Source organism: Lolium rigidum, chromosome 7 (genome assembly GCF_022539505.1).
Source record: "Lolium rigidum isolate FL_2022 chromosome 7, APGP_CSIRO_Lrig_0.1, whole genome shotgun sequence".
NCBI lineage: Eukaryota > Viridiplantae > Streptophyta > Magnoliopsida > Poales > Poaceae > Lolium > Lolium rigidum.
The window spans coordinates 219,849,209-219,865,164 of record NC_061514.1 but is presented as its reverse complement, the minus strand read 5'-3'; the positions used below and the strand labels follow the sequence as shown (position 1 = coordinate 219,865,164).

At 43.9% G+C, this 15,956-nt stretch overlaps 1 long non-coding RNA gene across 3 annotated transcripts; it reads right to left on the bottom strand.

The window, feature by feature from the left end:
• Nucleotides 1–137: 137 nt before the first annotated feature.
• Nucleotides 138–3,279, bottom strand: LOC124677034. 3 transcript variants are annotated; one of them, XR_006993921.1, is made up of 6 exons: nt 3,154–3,279; nt 3,006–3,061; nt 2,858–2,925; nt 2,555–2,613; nt 1,807–1,876; nt 146–486 (listed from the first exon to the last, which is right to left on the bottom strand). It is a non-coding gene; the product is annotated as an uncharacterized LOC124677034 (long non-coding RNA). The 3 variants fall into 3 exon arrangements; XR_006993920.1 differs by having other exon boundaries at nt 138–1,876; nt 3,145–3,279; XR_006993919.1 differs by having other exon boundaries at nt 138–1,876.
• Nucleotides 3,280–15,956: the final 12,677 nt, after the last annotated feature.

Sequence of the window (15,956 nt, the reverse complement as noted above, 5' to 3'; positions counted from 1 at the left end):
TACTAGTGGTTGGGGCGCCCCATGGGGCGCCTCCTCGCTGGTCTTCTGCGTTCCAATCCCATCCAATCACCAACCTGGCAGTGTCTCTTTCTGATATACTAATTATTTACAAAAGCTGACACTGGTAAAGCACACCCATATTTAAAGATATATAAATAAAAGATCAGAAAATATAAAATAGCAACATGTCAAGGTTGTGGACATGCTAGTCGGGCATCCTCCTTAAAAACAGATAGTTGACCACCCTGGCTGTAGGTCTTAGCATGTATATGTATGTCTAATATGTCTAGCAACCTGTAGAACAGCATATCTACACAAAGCTGCAAATTCCTTGGCCTCCAATACTCGGTGAACAACGACATCATTCGGAGAACAACCTACCCTTCCATGTTCCACCCAGAGGCACCAACCACCAACACCACCCGAGATGCTACCACCAGCTAAGACCTAGCTAGCAGTCACCTTAGCAGCCGCGCCGCGGTAGAGCTGCAGAAGGAGCGGACAAAGACTGGTAAGTCTCCCAAACAAAAGGCTAACAAACCCGTGGAGACCCTAACAGTAAAAAACTTTCACCAACAAGAAAGAAAAAAAGGCATGTGATCTTTTATGGTTACTGATTTCAGCAGAAATTAACCATACCATGGGCCTTAAGAATCAAAAGAGAGCATGCATAACTGATTTTATTGACTTCAAATGTAGAGAAGCAGTCAGTTAATGGTGTTTACTTGCTATCTTTCCAACTGGAAATATTGCAAAAATGTTGAAGCAAATGCAACCATCTTTATCACCACTGAACATGCTATTAAAAATATTCCAAAAAAATACTATTAAAGTGTTGAAAGGAAACACTTGAAAATGCCTGAATGGCTTCTTCATTCTCATCCGCAAGACCGGTATCACCCGAATTTAGCACCTATCCCAGGCACCATGGGAGCTAGAAAGCAACAGTTTGTGCAGTCTTCACAGGATAGCACATCATACTTGTCAGTCTGCTCATATGAGCAGACAGCTCTAGTAAAGAACATTTTAACTAAAAACCTACACCATTTTCAACGATTGCAAAATGAATGCACGAGGTGATCATCTCAAATTGCAAGTTTTACTCGATAGATTTGAATACATTGAAGTATGGTGCAAGCTATGCCATATTTGACAAGTAATATCTTATGTTAAATGTTTCTAAAACAAAGCACACCCAGAAGAGGCGACCATCATAAATTGAACAGTCCAGAAATATGAAAGTACTTTTCTACTGATTTTTTTTAGCACAGCTGCAGTAGATTAACATGGCAGAGACAAAATAAAATAGCAACACACATTTTCAGGAGAGCTGTGGTAGAGTTAAAACCTTCAGACTAACACATGATCAAATAGTTTATTTCCTGGCTGCAAGTAATAGTTCTAGATTCTATAGAGCGGAGATGCAAATAATTTCACCAGACCAATTTTCTAATTCCAACATGTAATTGCATTGCATCATCAAGCCTAAAACCAATTGTAATCACAATGGATCTAAATGTTTCAATCACTACACGTATGCATAACAAAATGGAAAGAAACAATCAAAGTATAAATTGAATCAATGGTTTAATCGAACTTATGGTCAATAAAAGAGCTCATGTGTATACCAGAAAGAGAATTATTAGCATACAAGAACAAGCAGAACCTGAATCCATCAATCAAAGGAAGCACTAAGACTGGGATATGAAACACATTAAGTTCGATACCAAAGATGTTCGACACCCAAGATCTGTACAGAGAGAAATTTCTGAATGACACACATTGGGATGGAAATATACTTGCCACCTTTACATCATATTAAACCCGAAAATTATTTTGCGTACATATAGCATCACAACATGTTTGTTATGAGTCCCTGCAAATAAGAATCCAGTAGAAAAATCAGATAAACTATTGAGAAAGGAGACATCATGGCTGTACCTAAATAATTATCTAATACAAAAAATACTATGTTAAAATCGAAACCAAATAATTATATTAACCAAGAAACATTCTTTCAATTTTCACAGGTTTAGCTTCAAACTCCAGAGGCTGCAGCTGTCCACGCCGGCGAACTAAACAGTGAGGCATGCATAAAGCCCTAAACCAAGAAATCTCTAAACTGAGGACTCCAGCAGCGCATTGTTGAAGGAAACTTAAGGGAAGTACTCAACTTATATGATAATATTAATATGATCCCTGACCAGATTAAAAATCCACAAAAGTACCACGGCAGATGGGTAAAAATAATTTGGATAATCCTATGTTTTAGCAGGCAGCAACCCTGAAAAGAGTATAAATATATGTATGGCTGCTGTAAGCTACCGACTCGCCTATCAACATCTAAAGATGCAAACAAGCCTATACAAAATGCCTGCATACATAGCTCGATTCTCATGGTTTTTTTGTGTGTGGAATATGTAATTATACTTTTGTTAAAGCTAAATATCCTTTCAGAGGGTAAATTAATTAAGTGCATACGAACCTACAAAATAATAAGGTAACCAATAATCCAATATGGATACCAGGTTCAGGGACGGGAAGAGAGGTGTACCATGGTCACTTCGAGCTGCCTTCCTTGCATTGATATCCCAAGTCCTCACGTGCCAATCCCTTCAAGAAACAAAGGAATGTGTTATTCTGATTCTGAACTGAAGATGAACGGGAGACAGAAGATGGTGCATCCATTAAAAATTAAGTGCACGGCAAACGAACACAAACACAACCTAAGCGTCTACAACAGGATCATCACCTCACAGGCATTTCAACAAATACATGAACTGCAACAAGCACCCTTGAATCAGACCATGTCGACAACCAGGAAAATCAACAGTAGAAGGATGTGTAGAAGACATACCTCGGCAGAAATAGCGAGAGCGTCGAAGCCACATGTGGTGGACGGACAAATAGACGGACGGAACCAATCTGGATGGGGAAAATCGGGAAGGATGAGCCATCGGGAGTATTTGCAGGAGGCGCCGACCAAAGAAAAGTAAGACGAATACCTCAAGAACGACGGGCCAATGAAGCAGGGACCATCAATCCAGATGACGAACAAGCTCTAGTCAAGGATACACATAATCAGTACAGAAGAAAAGAATATGAACACGGTAAAAAAAAGAGCTGAAATCCCCAAAAAGAAACCTGCAGCACCTCAACCCAATCCTTCCATGGCTCACGAAACAACGGCGGTCAGGAGACGGCGCAGCGACGCGGCTGCAATATCTGAGCGACTCAGCTCGAGGAAGACGAAGGTAAAAAGAGAGGACAATCGGATGGGTCTAGGACAGAAGAGGGGCAGAGAAAAGCCTGTAAGATTGTGCAGACGCGCAGCAAAATAGATGTAGTGACCTTTTTTCCAAGGCAAAATGACACAGACAGGCGGGGCCAGGATCTAACCGGGCCTACATGTAGAAGATAAGAGAAGGCTACACTCGTGTCAGCACAAGGAACCGAGCAAAAGGACATTGCCAGACTGCTCCACTAGGAGCACGCAGCGCGCCCGATGCCAAGAACAGCTACCGGAAATAGGACACCCAACGACAATGACAAGTGGGCCATGCCATGTATCGGTCCCACGTGCAGTGTAGAAAGTCAGATGCTGCATGTTACAGGCATCGACCGAACCAATAAGACAGCGTTTTTTTTGCGTCCGAACCAATAAGTGAGCAAGCAATTTGGGACAAAAGAAATCTAAGAAAGAAGGGAAGGAAATCCAAAGGTGCTATCGTGGGAGGCTGTGAGATAGGGCAAGTGCACTCGCACTTGCTTGTTCTCAATTTTTTGATATTTCGCCAGTTTTTTTGTTTCCCAAATTTCGCAAATAATTCAAATGCTCTCAAATTTTGTCAAATTCAAAAGGTGACGGAAAATGTCACAACGTCACTATTAAATGAAACCACGTGGCACCAATTTCCGGTCCCACTTGTCGGAATTTGTGGGTCCCACCGAGCCAACGATTATTGGGACCCATATGTCGGCAACAACCTGGTCCCACTTGTCCGAATTTTGTGGATCCCACCGGTCGAATATTGTGGGTCCAGCTTTGTCATAATATTTTGTGGGTCCCATCAGTCAAGCACCATGCCTGGTCCCACATGACAGATATCCATGTCGACCGCCGTCGGACCCATGTTGTCGAAGCCAAATGGACCCACATGTAAGGCCACGTATGCTTTTTTGGACCAATCGTAAACTTCCCAAGATTTAGATATTGACGAAAGTTGCAATTTTTCGTGACAAACCCGTCTGTCAACAATGAACCTTTGATGTTGACGAATTTGCGTGTCGTCACCATCTAACATTTGACGTTGACGAACAAATGCATACCGTCACCCCCGATATTTTATGACGGAGCTTCCTTGACGAACCCCATGACGATCAAATTTTGTCACCGCGAAGTAATCCTTGACAAAAATTGGCCTTAACATGACGAAGTGATTTGTCAAAAAAAATGTTTTCCTTTGTAGTGAATGCAATCGGAAGCAACTGTGTCATTATCACGTGGCAGTCATGAGACTTCAGGTTCTGGAATGTTTTCTTCTCCATATTTATTATTACCTTTATATTGGAGGAGAAGCCAGACGGGACCTTGATACTGCTCAGACATTCAAAAATATTTACTTCTCTGCTTTTGCAAGAGCGTAGGTGGAGTAATGACGCCCTTTATATGTCTCATGCAATTTTTTGGGGTCTTTCCTACGTTGTTGGTGTTCCGTGCTTCTGTTGTATCTTTTGTCTTCCCGTACATGCCTAGAAAGCCTAGTAGGTTCACGCAAAGATTCTTCGTCACGTGCATCACATCGATAGAAGAGCGGACCTCTAAGACTTTCCAATAGGGTAGATCCAAAAATATAGATTTCTTCTTCCACATGGGGGCGTGTCCGGCAGCGTCATTCGGAACAGACCGTCCGCCAGGACCCTTTCCAAATATTACATCTAGATCCTTGACCATACCAAATATATCAACACCATCACGATGGGGAGGCTTGTTCCGGTGATCAGCCTCACCGTTGTAATGCTTGGCTTTCTTTCTAACGGGATGGGTATGCCTAAGAAATCGACGATGCCCCAGGTACACGGCCTTCTTACATTTATCCAAATAATCACCTTCGAGCTCATGTAAACAGTGCGTGCATGCATTGTATCCCTTGTTTGACTGTCCTGAAATGTTACCAAGAGCAGGCCAGTCATTGATGGTTACAAAAAGCAGCACTCGTAGGTCAAATTCCTCCTGCTTGTGCTCTTCGCACACAGGTACACCTGCTATGGACCACAGCTGTAGAAGTTCTTCGACTAATGGCTTCAGGTACACATCAATGTCGTTCCCGGGTTGCTTCGGGCCTTGTATGAGCACTGGCATCATAATGAACTTACGCTTCATGCACAACCAAGGAGGAAGGTTATATATACAAAGAGTCACAAGCCAGGTGCTATGGCTGCAGCTCTGCTCTCCAAAGGGATTCATGCCATCTGTACTTAGACCAAAACTTAAGTTCCTTGCATCCTGTGCAAAGTACGGGAACTCTCTTTCGATTTTTCTCCATTGGGACCCATCAGCAGGGTGCCTCAACATCTCCTCTTTCTTACGGTCTTCTTTGTGCCATCGCAACAACCTAGCGTGCTCTTTATTTCTGAACAAGCGTTTCAGCCGTGGTATTATAGGAGCATACCACATAACCTTGGAAGGAACCCTCTTCCTGGGGCGCTCGCCCTCAACATCACCTCGGGTCATCTCGTCTCGATCTTATACCGCAATGCAGGTGCACACCGGGCATGCATCCAAATTCTCGTACTCATCGCGGTAGAGGATGCGATCATTAATGCATGCATGTATCTTTTGCACATCTAATCCTAGAGGGCAGACAACCTTCTTCGCTTCGTACGTACCGGCGGGCAATTCGTTACCTCTTGGAAGCTTCCTCTTAATTATTGTCGACAAGTTTCCAAATCCCGAGTCGTTGACACCGTTCTCTCGCCTTCCATTGCAACAATTCCAAGTGTGATGCCTAGCTTTTTATGGCCATCTTCGCAAGTTGGGTATAACCGTGATCTTCTATCATCCGGTCGAAGGCCAACCTTTTCTTTTCGCTTCACATTCTCTCCTTGCATCAGCAATGGCCCGACCAAGATCATCATCAGTAGGCTCATCTGGCGCCTCTTGATCTTCTGCTTCATTGTCTTCATTGCCTTCTGCAGTGTCATCGTATTCAGGGAAATTGGGATAACCGTCATCATCCTCTTCCTCTTATTCATTGTCTTCCATCATAACAACACTTTCTCCGTGTTTGCTCCAACAATAGTAGCTGGGCATGAAACCATCCCGCAGAAGGTGGCCGTGAATGATACTCGAGTGAGCGTAATTTACGATATTCTTACAGTTAACACATGGACAATACATGAAGCCACCATGTTTGTTTGCCTCAGCCACGACCATAAAATTACTCAGGCCCGGAGTGAACTCATCAAAGCGTCGGTCAATGTACATCCATTGCCGATTCATCTGCATGATATAATTAAGCTTATCAAAAACCATTACAGAACATCACGATGTATATATACGCATGCATTTTATCAATTACAGATGAAAGGATAAAGTTGTTAACCTCGATGGAGAAGAAAAAAGCAAGTTAAGTGTGACTTGATTTGTGTGAACTCAAGTGGCAAAACCTCTTAAGCATTTCATCGAACACCTCTTGTGCATGTGAAGAGAGCAAAACAATACACCCCTCTTGTGATAAGAAAGTGAAAAAATGGCTAAGTGTAGCTCACACTTGGGCAGGGGCAAGGTTATATAGCCAGATGGGGACTTTGTCTCGGTTTGTAATACAAACCGGGTCCAAAGGGTGGGCCTATGGCCCCGGTTTGAACTACAAACCGGGACTAAAGGGTTTCGAGGCCTGACATGGCCTGCCGCGCCCTGCCACTGCCCGGCCTAACTTGTGGTTGTAACCCTACCACCATAGGCCGCTAACGGACAGGGGCCAGCAGGTGGGGTCGCCCAGCGCGAAACAAACCAGGTCCAATGCTCCCCTTTAGTCCCGGTTTGGTTTAGAACGGGGACATTTCCTCCTAGGGGCTTGGGACGAAAGGCCTCTTCTCCACTAGTGAGGCGGGACAAATGCCCAATCTTTTGTGTCGGCCCGCTTACCAGCCGGGACATATAGTCCACCACGTGGCTGCGATGCAGAGGTTTGGGCTGGAGAACCTTTTCTCCCGGCTCGTAAGCACAACCAGGACAAAAGTTTTTTTTCTTTTTTCATTTATCTTTTTGTTTGACTCGTTACTCTCTCACTTGGACCATTAGTAACACTAATTACACTTAATCTATACTCAAATTCTAGACTTGGTCACTTACCAGTCGGTCACCCATTCTCGCACTACTTCACCCTCAGCACGCTTGACTCCTTGGTTCTTTCCTGCCGTGCTCCCGCGAATGTGGTTGTAACTTGTTGTAAATACTACCATAAGATAATAATATAGCATTCCAATGTGAGAAATTTGAATATCTTTAAATCTTTAAACCGCAAGTGGACAAATAATATATGCATAACTATTAGAAAAGTGTGAGGAATTTGAATATGGAATAATTTTATTTTTATTCATTTATTAATACTATTATCAAATAATATATGCATCATTCATATAATGTGGACAAATAATTAATATCTTTAAATCTTTAAACCGCAAGTGGACAAATAATATATGCATAACTATTAGAAAATTGGGAGGAATTTGAATATGGAATAATTTTATTTTTATTCATTTATTAATATTATTATCAAATAATATATCCATTATTCATATAATATGGCCAAATAATTAATATCTTTAAATCTTTAAACCGCAAGTGGACAAATAGTATATGCATAACTATTAGAAAAGTCTGAGGAATTTGAATATGGAATAATTTTATTTTTATTCATTTATTAATATTATTATCAAATAATATATGCATTATTCATATAATATGGCCAAATAATTAATATCTTTAAATCTTTAAACCGCAAGTGGACAAATAATATATGTGTTATGGTCGGTCCGACCTATACACGCAAGAAGCCCACTAGTGGCTAGTTGTGGGCTTAGCCCAAGTAAATTAGGGGCTTAGCCCAAGTAAATTAGGGTTTAGAGGAGGTCGTCCTCCTATATAAACACATGTACCCTTCGTGATTAATCAGACAAATATTCAGTATCATATTGTCTCGTCTCCTGAAGGGAGACGGGAGACCCCCTGCGCCCAGTCGCACCCAACCCTAGCCGCCGCCTCCTTCCTCCGCGATGGCGCCCAGCCGCCGGCGCCGAGCCCTCCATCCTCTCCGCCCTCACTTCCACCCTTACAACCTCCGCCCTAGACCCGGTAGAACCCTAGCCCCTACCACTTTGTTATCAGATTGCCTAGGTCTAATGGGCTCCAACAGCCTCCCCGTCGACCCCATTACCGCCACGTCCGCCGCCGCCACCAACACCACTCCCGCCACCTCCGCCGCCATGACAGGCGCCCACGCGCCGCCGGATGCCGCCGCCGCCGCCGACGGAGACCAGGGGGCCGCCGCCGCTGTAATAACCCAGAACATAGGAACAACGAAGGGTAGATTTAGAAATGGGATGTGCATTTCATCGCAAAACGGGGGAAATTTTTGCGCCTTATTGCAACTAAACTTAAGAGGGATCGAGGTTCTCTCTCATTTTGCATTTAGGGTTAGGCAATGTGAGTTAGGGAAATTTCGACATGATCTCTTTTGTATCTTGTTGATTTGGGGAATTGATTTCATTTGACAAGTATCAATACATTAAACAATAAACATTGAACAATATAAATGGAATTCATAATTCAAACAACTTATGAATTCAAACAACTTTGAATTTCAAAGTAAATCACCAATACAATGTTTATTTCAGAATATATATGTCACATAATCAAAAGCTCATAAACAAAAACCTTGGGCTTTATTGATATCAACACAGATTACAAAGTCTTTACAATATTCTTGATACAAGAATTGATAAATAATAAACAGTAAATGAAAATAAAGATTACAATTTGCTCCTATAACTAAAACCTAAACTAAATGCTTGAAGAACATATTCTGGTCATATTCAACTTCAAAACCCGCAAAACAAATCACAAACACTAGCCGTAATATAAGTGTTAGCTCAAGATTCAGCTTTAGACAGCTAGCAAGTGACACAATCTTCAGCTTTGGACAGAACCAAGTCACAAGACACTTGTGCTTGTCCAAAACCAGGGACAAGACAAGATAGGATCAGACAGCAGACCAAAACCGAGCAGCTGCAGGGGGCTCAAGTTTCAAGCATATGAGAGCACACAGCTCAAGTGTGTCAGGCAGCAACAAAGAAGGCCATGCAAAAGCATAGTCACCAAGCATGCCAGGCTTGTGTGTCAATGCAGGGAGAGAAGTAGGGATCATATAAAAGGAGCACAAACCCTAGAAACCAGAACCGACCGACCGGATAGGATTCACCTGGTAAGGGTGAAGCAAGAACAAGCTCAGTTCATCCAGCTTCTTGAGCAAGAACAAAGCCAACACACACAACCACTCAAACCATCGAAATCATGGTGACCTAGAAGATCATCCAGATCTAGAGGTGAAGGGTCGTGGACAACCCACAAGTCCGCATCAACACAAAATCTCATACTAGGAGCCGGAACAAGGTATACCAAGATCCCGGAGAAGATCCAATGGATCTAATCCATCATATGCATGACATAGTCATGGGGTTGAGCAGATGCTCAACAGGGTGAATCATCACTTGGTTTTCACCAAGGATCACTGCTAGTCTAAAAAGCCACCAAAATAGAAACCATCCAGATACAGATCTTGTGCACAGAAGCAAGATCTGATGCACATATAGCACCAGTAGATGTATTGCAATAAATAGCAGCTAGTATAGACTACACAGAAAATCCTAGGCACATAACCATCAGAAACCCTAGATTTCTTCACAGGCAAGCATATTGGCATTCATACTTACTATGATCCCCTAATATGCAAGCAAAGTTGAGTAGCCAACAAAATCCAACCACTAGGTGAGCAACCAGTCAGCAGCAAGGCTACCGAGGTCACATCACACTTAGCACCAAATAAGAGCAAGCCAAATAGACCACATCACTATCCGTAAATGGATTCGTAGTTTAATTGCTTGTAAAAGAATCATGAACAAGAAACTCATATACAAGCAAGACATTTAAATCATCACTGCATAAGCGGTTCATCATAATTAAGTAATCTAAGCATGAATTTATCACAGATCCATGCTAAGCATGACAACAAGATACTGTTAAGCAATACAACTTAATTCATAGCCACTAGAGCAAGTAAGCAACAGACACGTTGATGCTTGAGCATCAAGCATCACCAAATAAGTGAACCATATAACCACGATGTTAGCCAAGTAAGCAATCATCGACAAACAATTGATCAAATTGATCAATCATAGCAAGCCAAGCTACACAGAGAGATTTGCCAACAAGCAAGAAATGATCCAATGGATCATTGGATTGCAGAATTAGTACCGAATCATATCACGAGCACCTCCGGCACACACACAAGTGTCACGTATGCATCACAAGTGCACCTAGACAAGCAAGCATGATAGACCAGATGAGCATAAGCAAGTCATAACCAATCATAGCATGGCATAGATAGCTCTTGAGCAAGCACAAGAGAGCATGGTAAGTGTAGATCATGCTAGGGGTAGCAACAAGGCAAGCATAGCATGAACAAGCAAGCAAAGCAAAGATGTGCCAGCACTCAGGAAATGGTAATTGGGCCATGAGCTTGCAAGAAACCGAAGCTACAGTAAGATTGCGCAGCAAGTAGCATAACTCTAGATGATCACAAGATCACCGGAGAGTGACATAACATGAGGAGGAAGAAGCACAAGAACAAGGGGAAGCGCACGTAAGAGAAGGAGGAGGAGCATAGGACTTACCCGCGCACGGAGGCGTGAAACTATGGCATGGCGAGGCAGGTGCCCGCGCGGCCATAGCAGCCGCAAAGCTGTGGAAGTCGCCGGCGTTACGCCGACGAACACCACCACAAGAAGCACAACGATGGAGACGACGGCACAGTGCGCCGCAAGCAAGCACCCGCGCCGAGTCGGTCTCGGAGGCGCACACGTCGACGACGAAGGCGAGAGCTCGTCGGAGACCACCGGATCGCCCATGGCGATTCTCCGAGAGATCCGGATCGAGGCGATTCGCCAGAGAGGACGAGAGGAGAGAAACGGCTCTGGACAGCATCGATAGATCTGCTCGAGGCGGTTCTAGATCGGTAGGTGGCCACGGCGGAGGAGGCCGGTGATGGCCGGAGCAGGGCGGCGGCCATGGCGGCGACGCCATCGCCTCGTGGTCGCCGGAGATTAGGGTTAGACGAGTGAGAAGAGGGCCGAGTGAGAGTGAGAGTGGTGGGCCGCTTCGGCGCCACCAAACCCAAAAGGGGGCCAGCCTATTTGGGCCGTCCCTGAGTTAGGCTATTGGGCCGGGCCCAATAGGGGTCCAGGGGGTATTTTGGTCATTTTTCATTTAATAAAAGACCAAAACTTTACCAAATTTTAATAAATCATAAACAACTCTAAAAATCCAATAAAAATTGGATTTATGAATGAAAAATAAATCTTAACAAGAATAAAATATGAAATGGAATTTAAGAAACAAATTCAAAATTATGAATTTTCATAATTCAAATAATAACTTGGAATTTTAAATTATTATTTCCTTGTATTTAAAATTCAAGGAAAAATATCAAATAAGTTCAAATACTTATTTTCAAACATTTCAAAATGAAATTCTAATATTCCATGTCATATCTATTGCAAAGGGTATTTTTCCAAGAAAATACTATATTCCTTTTTATTCCAAAAACTATAGAGGTAACTCTATAATTTCAAATTATTTTGGAATAACTAAGGTAATTATCAAGTAAAATCATTTTACTTTGAATTGTTGTACTTTGTGTGAATTACAATGATTAATACTTTTAAATCAATTGTAAATTACCGTCAAAGACATAAATCTTAAATACAACCCTAAATTGTAATAATTCAATGGGGTAAAGGGATTCAACATAAAATAATACATCCATGATTGCATTATTTGGATTTTTATAACATTGTCCTTACCGGACAATGATGCTTCTTACGTAACCCGAGGTCCAGGTTCCATCAACCGCATTGAACCGCACTATCTCGCAGATCCACGTGCAAGTTCACCCTTGCTCATGTCAACTTGATTATTTTCTACTACTTTTAATGCAAAGCTATATACTTATCATTCCCGCATCGCAAATGAAATGTTATTTTCCAACTATGAATATGACTATGTGGCTGGCAATGGAACCATGGTATGTGTTGATATGGTGGAGGTTCCATTGCAATGGGTTATATCACCCTAGGATTAAATTACCAATGCCGTCCAGTTGATTCTAGCGCCGTACAAACCGCGTTGACCATGAGATCTATAATGGCTCGGAAAAGCCAGCCGTATCTTTTCCCTTCGCACGCCAACGGATCGGAGAGACGGTGGGGTGCTGGAGGCACTGCCGCAATAGGTTGGGAAATCCTTTTAAATCCCCATCCATTGGTGATGTTAATCTCTTCCGATCTATGAAGGATTGTCCAGAGTATACCATGAGTAAAGCCGTATTATCGGGGGAAGTCTACTGGAGGTATACGGTCGGACAAAAGGGTGGGTTTGCAGTCGCGGAGAAGGCGGTGTGGGCTTGGATCTTTATACCCGGCCTCACACCAAAGGAAGTGTGAACGGGGGCAAGTCCCTCGCGGATGGCAAAAAGGGTGAGATCTCTTGTGGGAAAAGTAACGCACCTCTCGCAGAGTGTATCAAATTGTGGCCGTCACTCCTTGTTCCGGAAGGAACTGCGAACGCGGGCAGAAAGGAACTCCACGAAGTTCCGGTCAACTCCGTGAAGACCGACGGGCATAGTTTTCATAATAAAAGCAACCTTTTGAAGAAATGTTTGCAAAACATGCATTGACCTCGCGATTTTCCGATCAATGGTCGTAGCTAGTGCATCAAACACCTTTTATTCTTTTAGAACTTGCCGAGTACCTCCGTACTCACTTTCTTTCGACACCCTTGCTAGACCGTGATCCCGAAGTGGAGGCTATCAACGATGGAGCACCGTAAGGAAGCTACGAGCCGGTCTACGAAGAACCCGATCTTACCGGCGGAGGGAAGGCGTAGACTATGGGATAGTCTACGGACTCGATGACACGGAGGTGGAGGAGTAGTGACATACCTTAGTATCATAGAGCCGAGCAACGTAGAACTTACCTAAATAAGTTGTTGAGCTCTTTTCATCTTTAGTATAAGTTGTAATGGTACTTTAGTAGTCTCTTAGGGTGTTCTCATAGGACTCGTGAGAATACCAACTTGTTAAGACAATGTTTGTAATAAAGTATGGAGTGTTATGACCTGCAATGTTTCGTTGTACCACTCGAGGGATATGGCAATTTGTGAGGAAGTCCCTTCACAAAGATCATATCAACGACTTGTATACTACAACATGCAAGTGGTATGCCGGGTCACCGCAGACTGGTATCGGAGCAAATGTTGCGACCTTAGGTTGGAAAAACCTAGTATAGGGAAGAAACCCGTAGGAGTCTAGTAGAAATAGTAAAGGATTCTCTAGAAATATGGTGGTTATTCACTTGAGAATAGCAAAACCATATATTTTAGTGCGATAATTCTTTATTATAGCTATTATGATGCATTATCACTACTAATATTCTGCTTTTGTATACAGCCATAATGGCGAACACTTTTCCCAAGAGGACTTTGAGGAAAGTTGAGGGTTGGCTCGGTGATTATGATGGACCAATAACAGCTCTCCCGTGTGGGATGTCGAAGGAACTTCATTGCGATCCACGGATACCCGTTATCAAGTATACTTACTATGATGGGGAAATCCTAGCCAAGTGCGAGTATCGGTCCAACTACCGGAAAACCGCCGATGAGCCGTATAATGCCATACGGAGAAGCCAAAACTATCACCACAGACCTACCATATGGGCCTATTCAAGGCAATCCTTGAGATAAGGCAAGCACAAGTCAGTAGAACTCCTATGTTCAGAGTTTTCTCATATACCTCATGCCGAGGAAGATGAGGATCCCACTCTTAATCATTTGGTGTTAGCCCACGAAGTCCCGAAGCTGCAAGCACAACGACATGGATAGCTGTAAGTCTTTATTGACCACGATGTATCTTTTACACATGAAGATGAGAGGTGAGATTGACCACATGCTAGCTGAGTTCACGGACCCTGATAAAGTCCAAACTCGGATGCATGACTTGAGGGCACAACCACAACATACTACACCCTTCTTTAACCCAGACAGTGATGTAGATTTGAGTGACCATGTTATCACCAGAATTTAACCGAGTCAGAGGTGGGCCGCAATCAAGATGGGCTTAAAGGAAGTATACATGGAGAATTATGTGAATCGGCCTGTTATGCTAAGTTGGGCTTCATTGCCCTTGTATCTGTAAAATATTAGATTGCATCTTAGTTTAGAAAGTAGAATCTTACCCGTGCACGGTTTGGTGCACGCCCACATTAGAAAGTCCCCAGGACTATAAATATGTATCTAGGGTTTATGGAATAAACAACAACTCACGTTCAACCCAAAACAAACCAATCTCGGCGCATCGCCAACTCCTTCGTCTCGAGGGTTTCTATCGGGTAAGCGACATGCTGCCTAGATCGCATCTTGCGATCTAGGCAAGCACAAGCCCCACGTTGTTCATGCGTTGCTCGTACCGAAGCGCTTTTGATGGCGAGCAACGTAGTTATCATAGATGTGTTAGGGTTAGCATTGTTCTTCGTTTAAGCATGCTTACGTAGTGCAACCCTTGCATATCTAGCCGCCCTCACACCTATCTCGGGTGTGGGGGCGGCACCCCCGCTTGATCATTATTTAGTAGATCTGATCCGTTACGATTGCTCCTTGTTCTACAAGGATTAGTTTAATATCCGCAATAGTTAGGCCTTACAAAGGGGGGAGGATCCAAGTGGCACGTAGGGTGGCGTTCGCAAGTCCTAAACAGGATGTTCCGAGGATCAACTTCATGTTGGTTTTTAGGCCTTGTTTAGGATCGGCTTACGAGCACCGTGCGTGGCCGCGAGGCCCAACTCCGGAGTAGGATGATCCGATTATGCGGTGAAAACCCTAAATCGTCGTAGATCTCATTAGCTCTATCTTGATCAAGCAGGACCACCAAGTATTCGTGCACCCCGTACGAATCATGGGTGGATCGGCTCTTTGAGCCGATTCACAGGATAACTCCGAGAGCCGATCGAGGCTCGTATTTAATGTTTACATGTATGCCCTGCAGAAACTAAGCGAGGCATCCCCATCACCTTCCCCGACTGGTATAGGTCAGGTGGCACGCCCTTGCACTTTGCATCGCCGCGTGTGACCAGAAGAGCATTGCGGGCCGTCGCTCGGAGGGATCCTCACCGCAAAGCCGACCTCATCGGCTCTTTTCAAGGCCACCCTCGAAGCCGACCTCATCGGCTCTTTTCAGAGAACCCGTTCCCATGGCATCAGATGGAAGGGATCCTCACCGCAAGGTGCACTCGATGGGATAGACCTCTCTGCCCCGTCGGAGGAACGCACTCGGGGACCGCGGCAAGAGATCAACTACTTGGTGGCTCACTCGCTACATCGCCACTCGAAAACTTGGTCAACGTGTTGGAGCGTGTCGCTCGCGCGTAATCCAGAGATCATGAGCCACCAGCACTCGCCGTCGAGACCAGCTCTCGGGACTCATCAAGGAGAGTTGCCATTCCGGGCCCCGTCCACCGCTGCCATATGCGTTGGCAGCACTCGCCGAAGTGCCGACTACACCGACATTCGTCGTCTACAAGATCGGTGGTGACCCTAGTGACTACCAGCTTCTTGACCGAGGCGC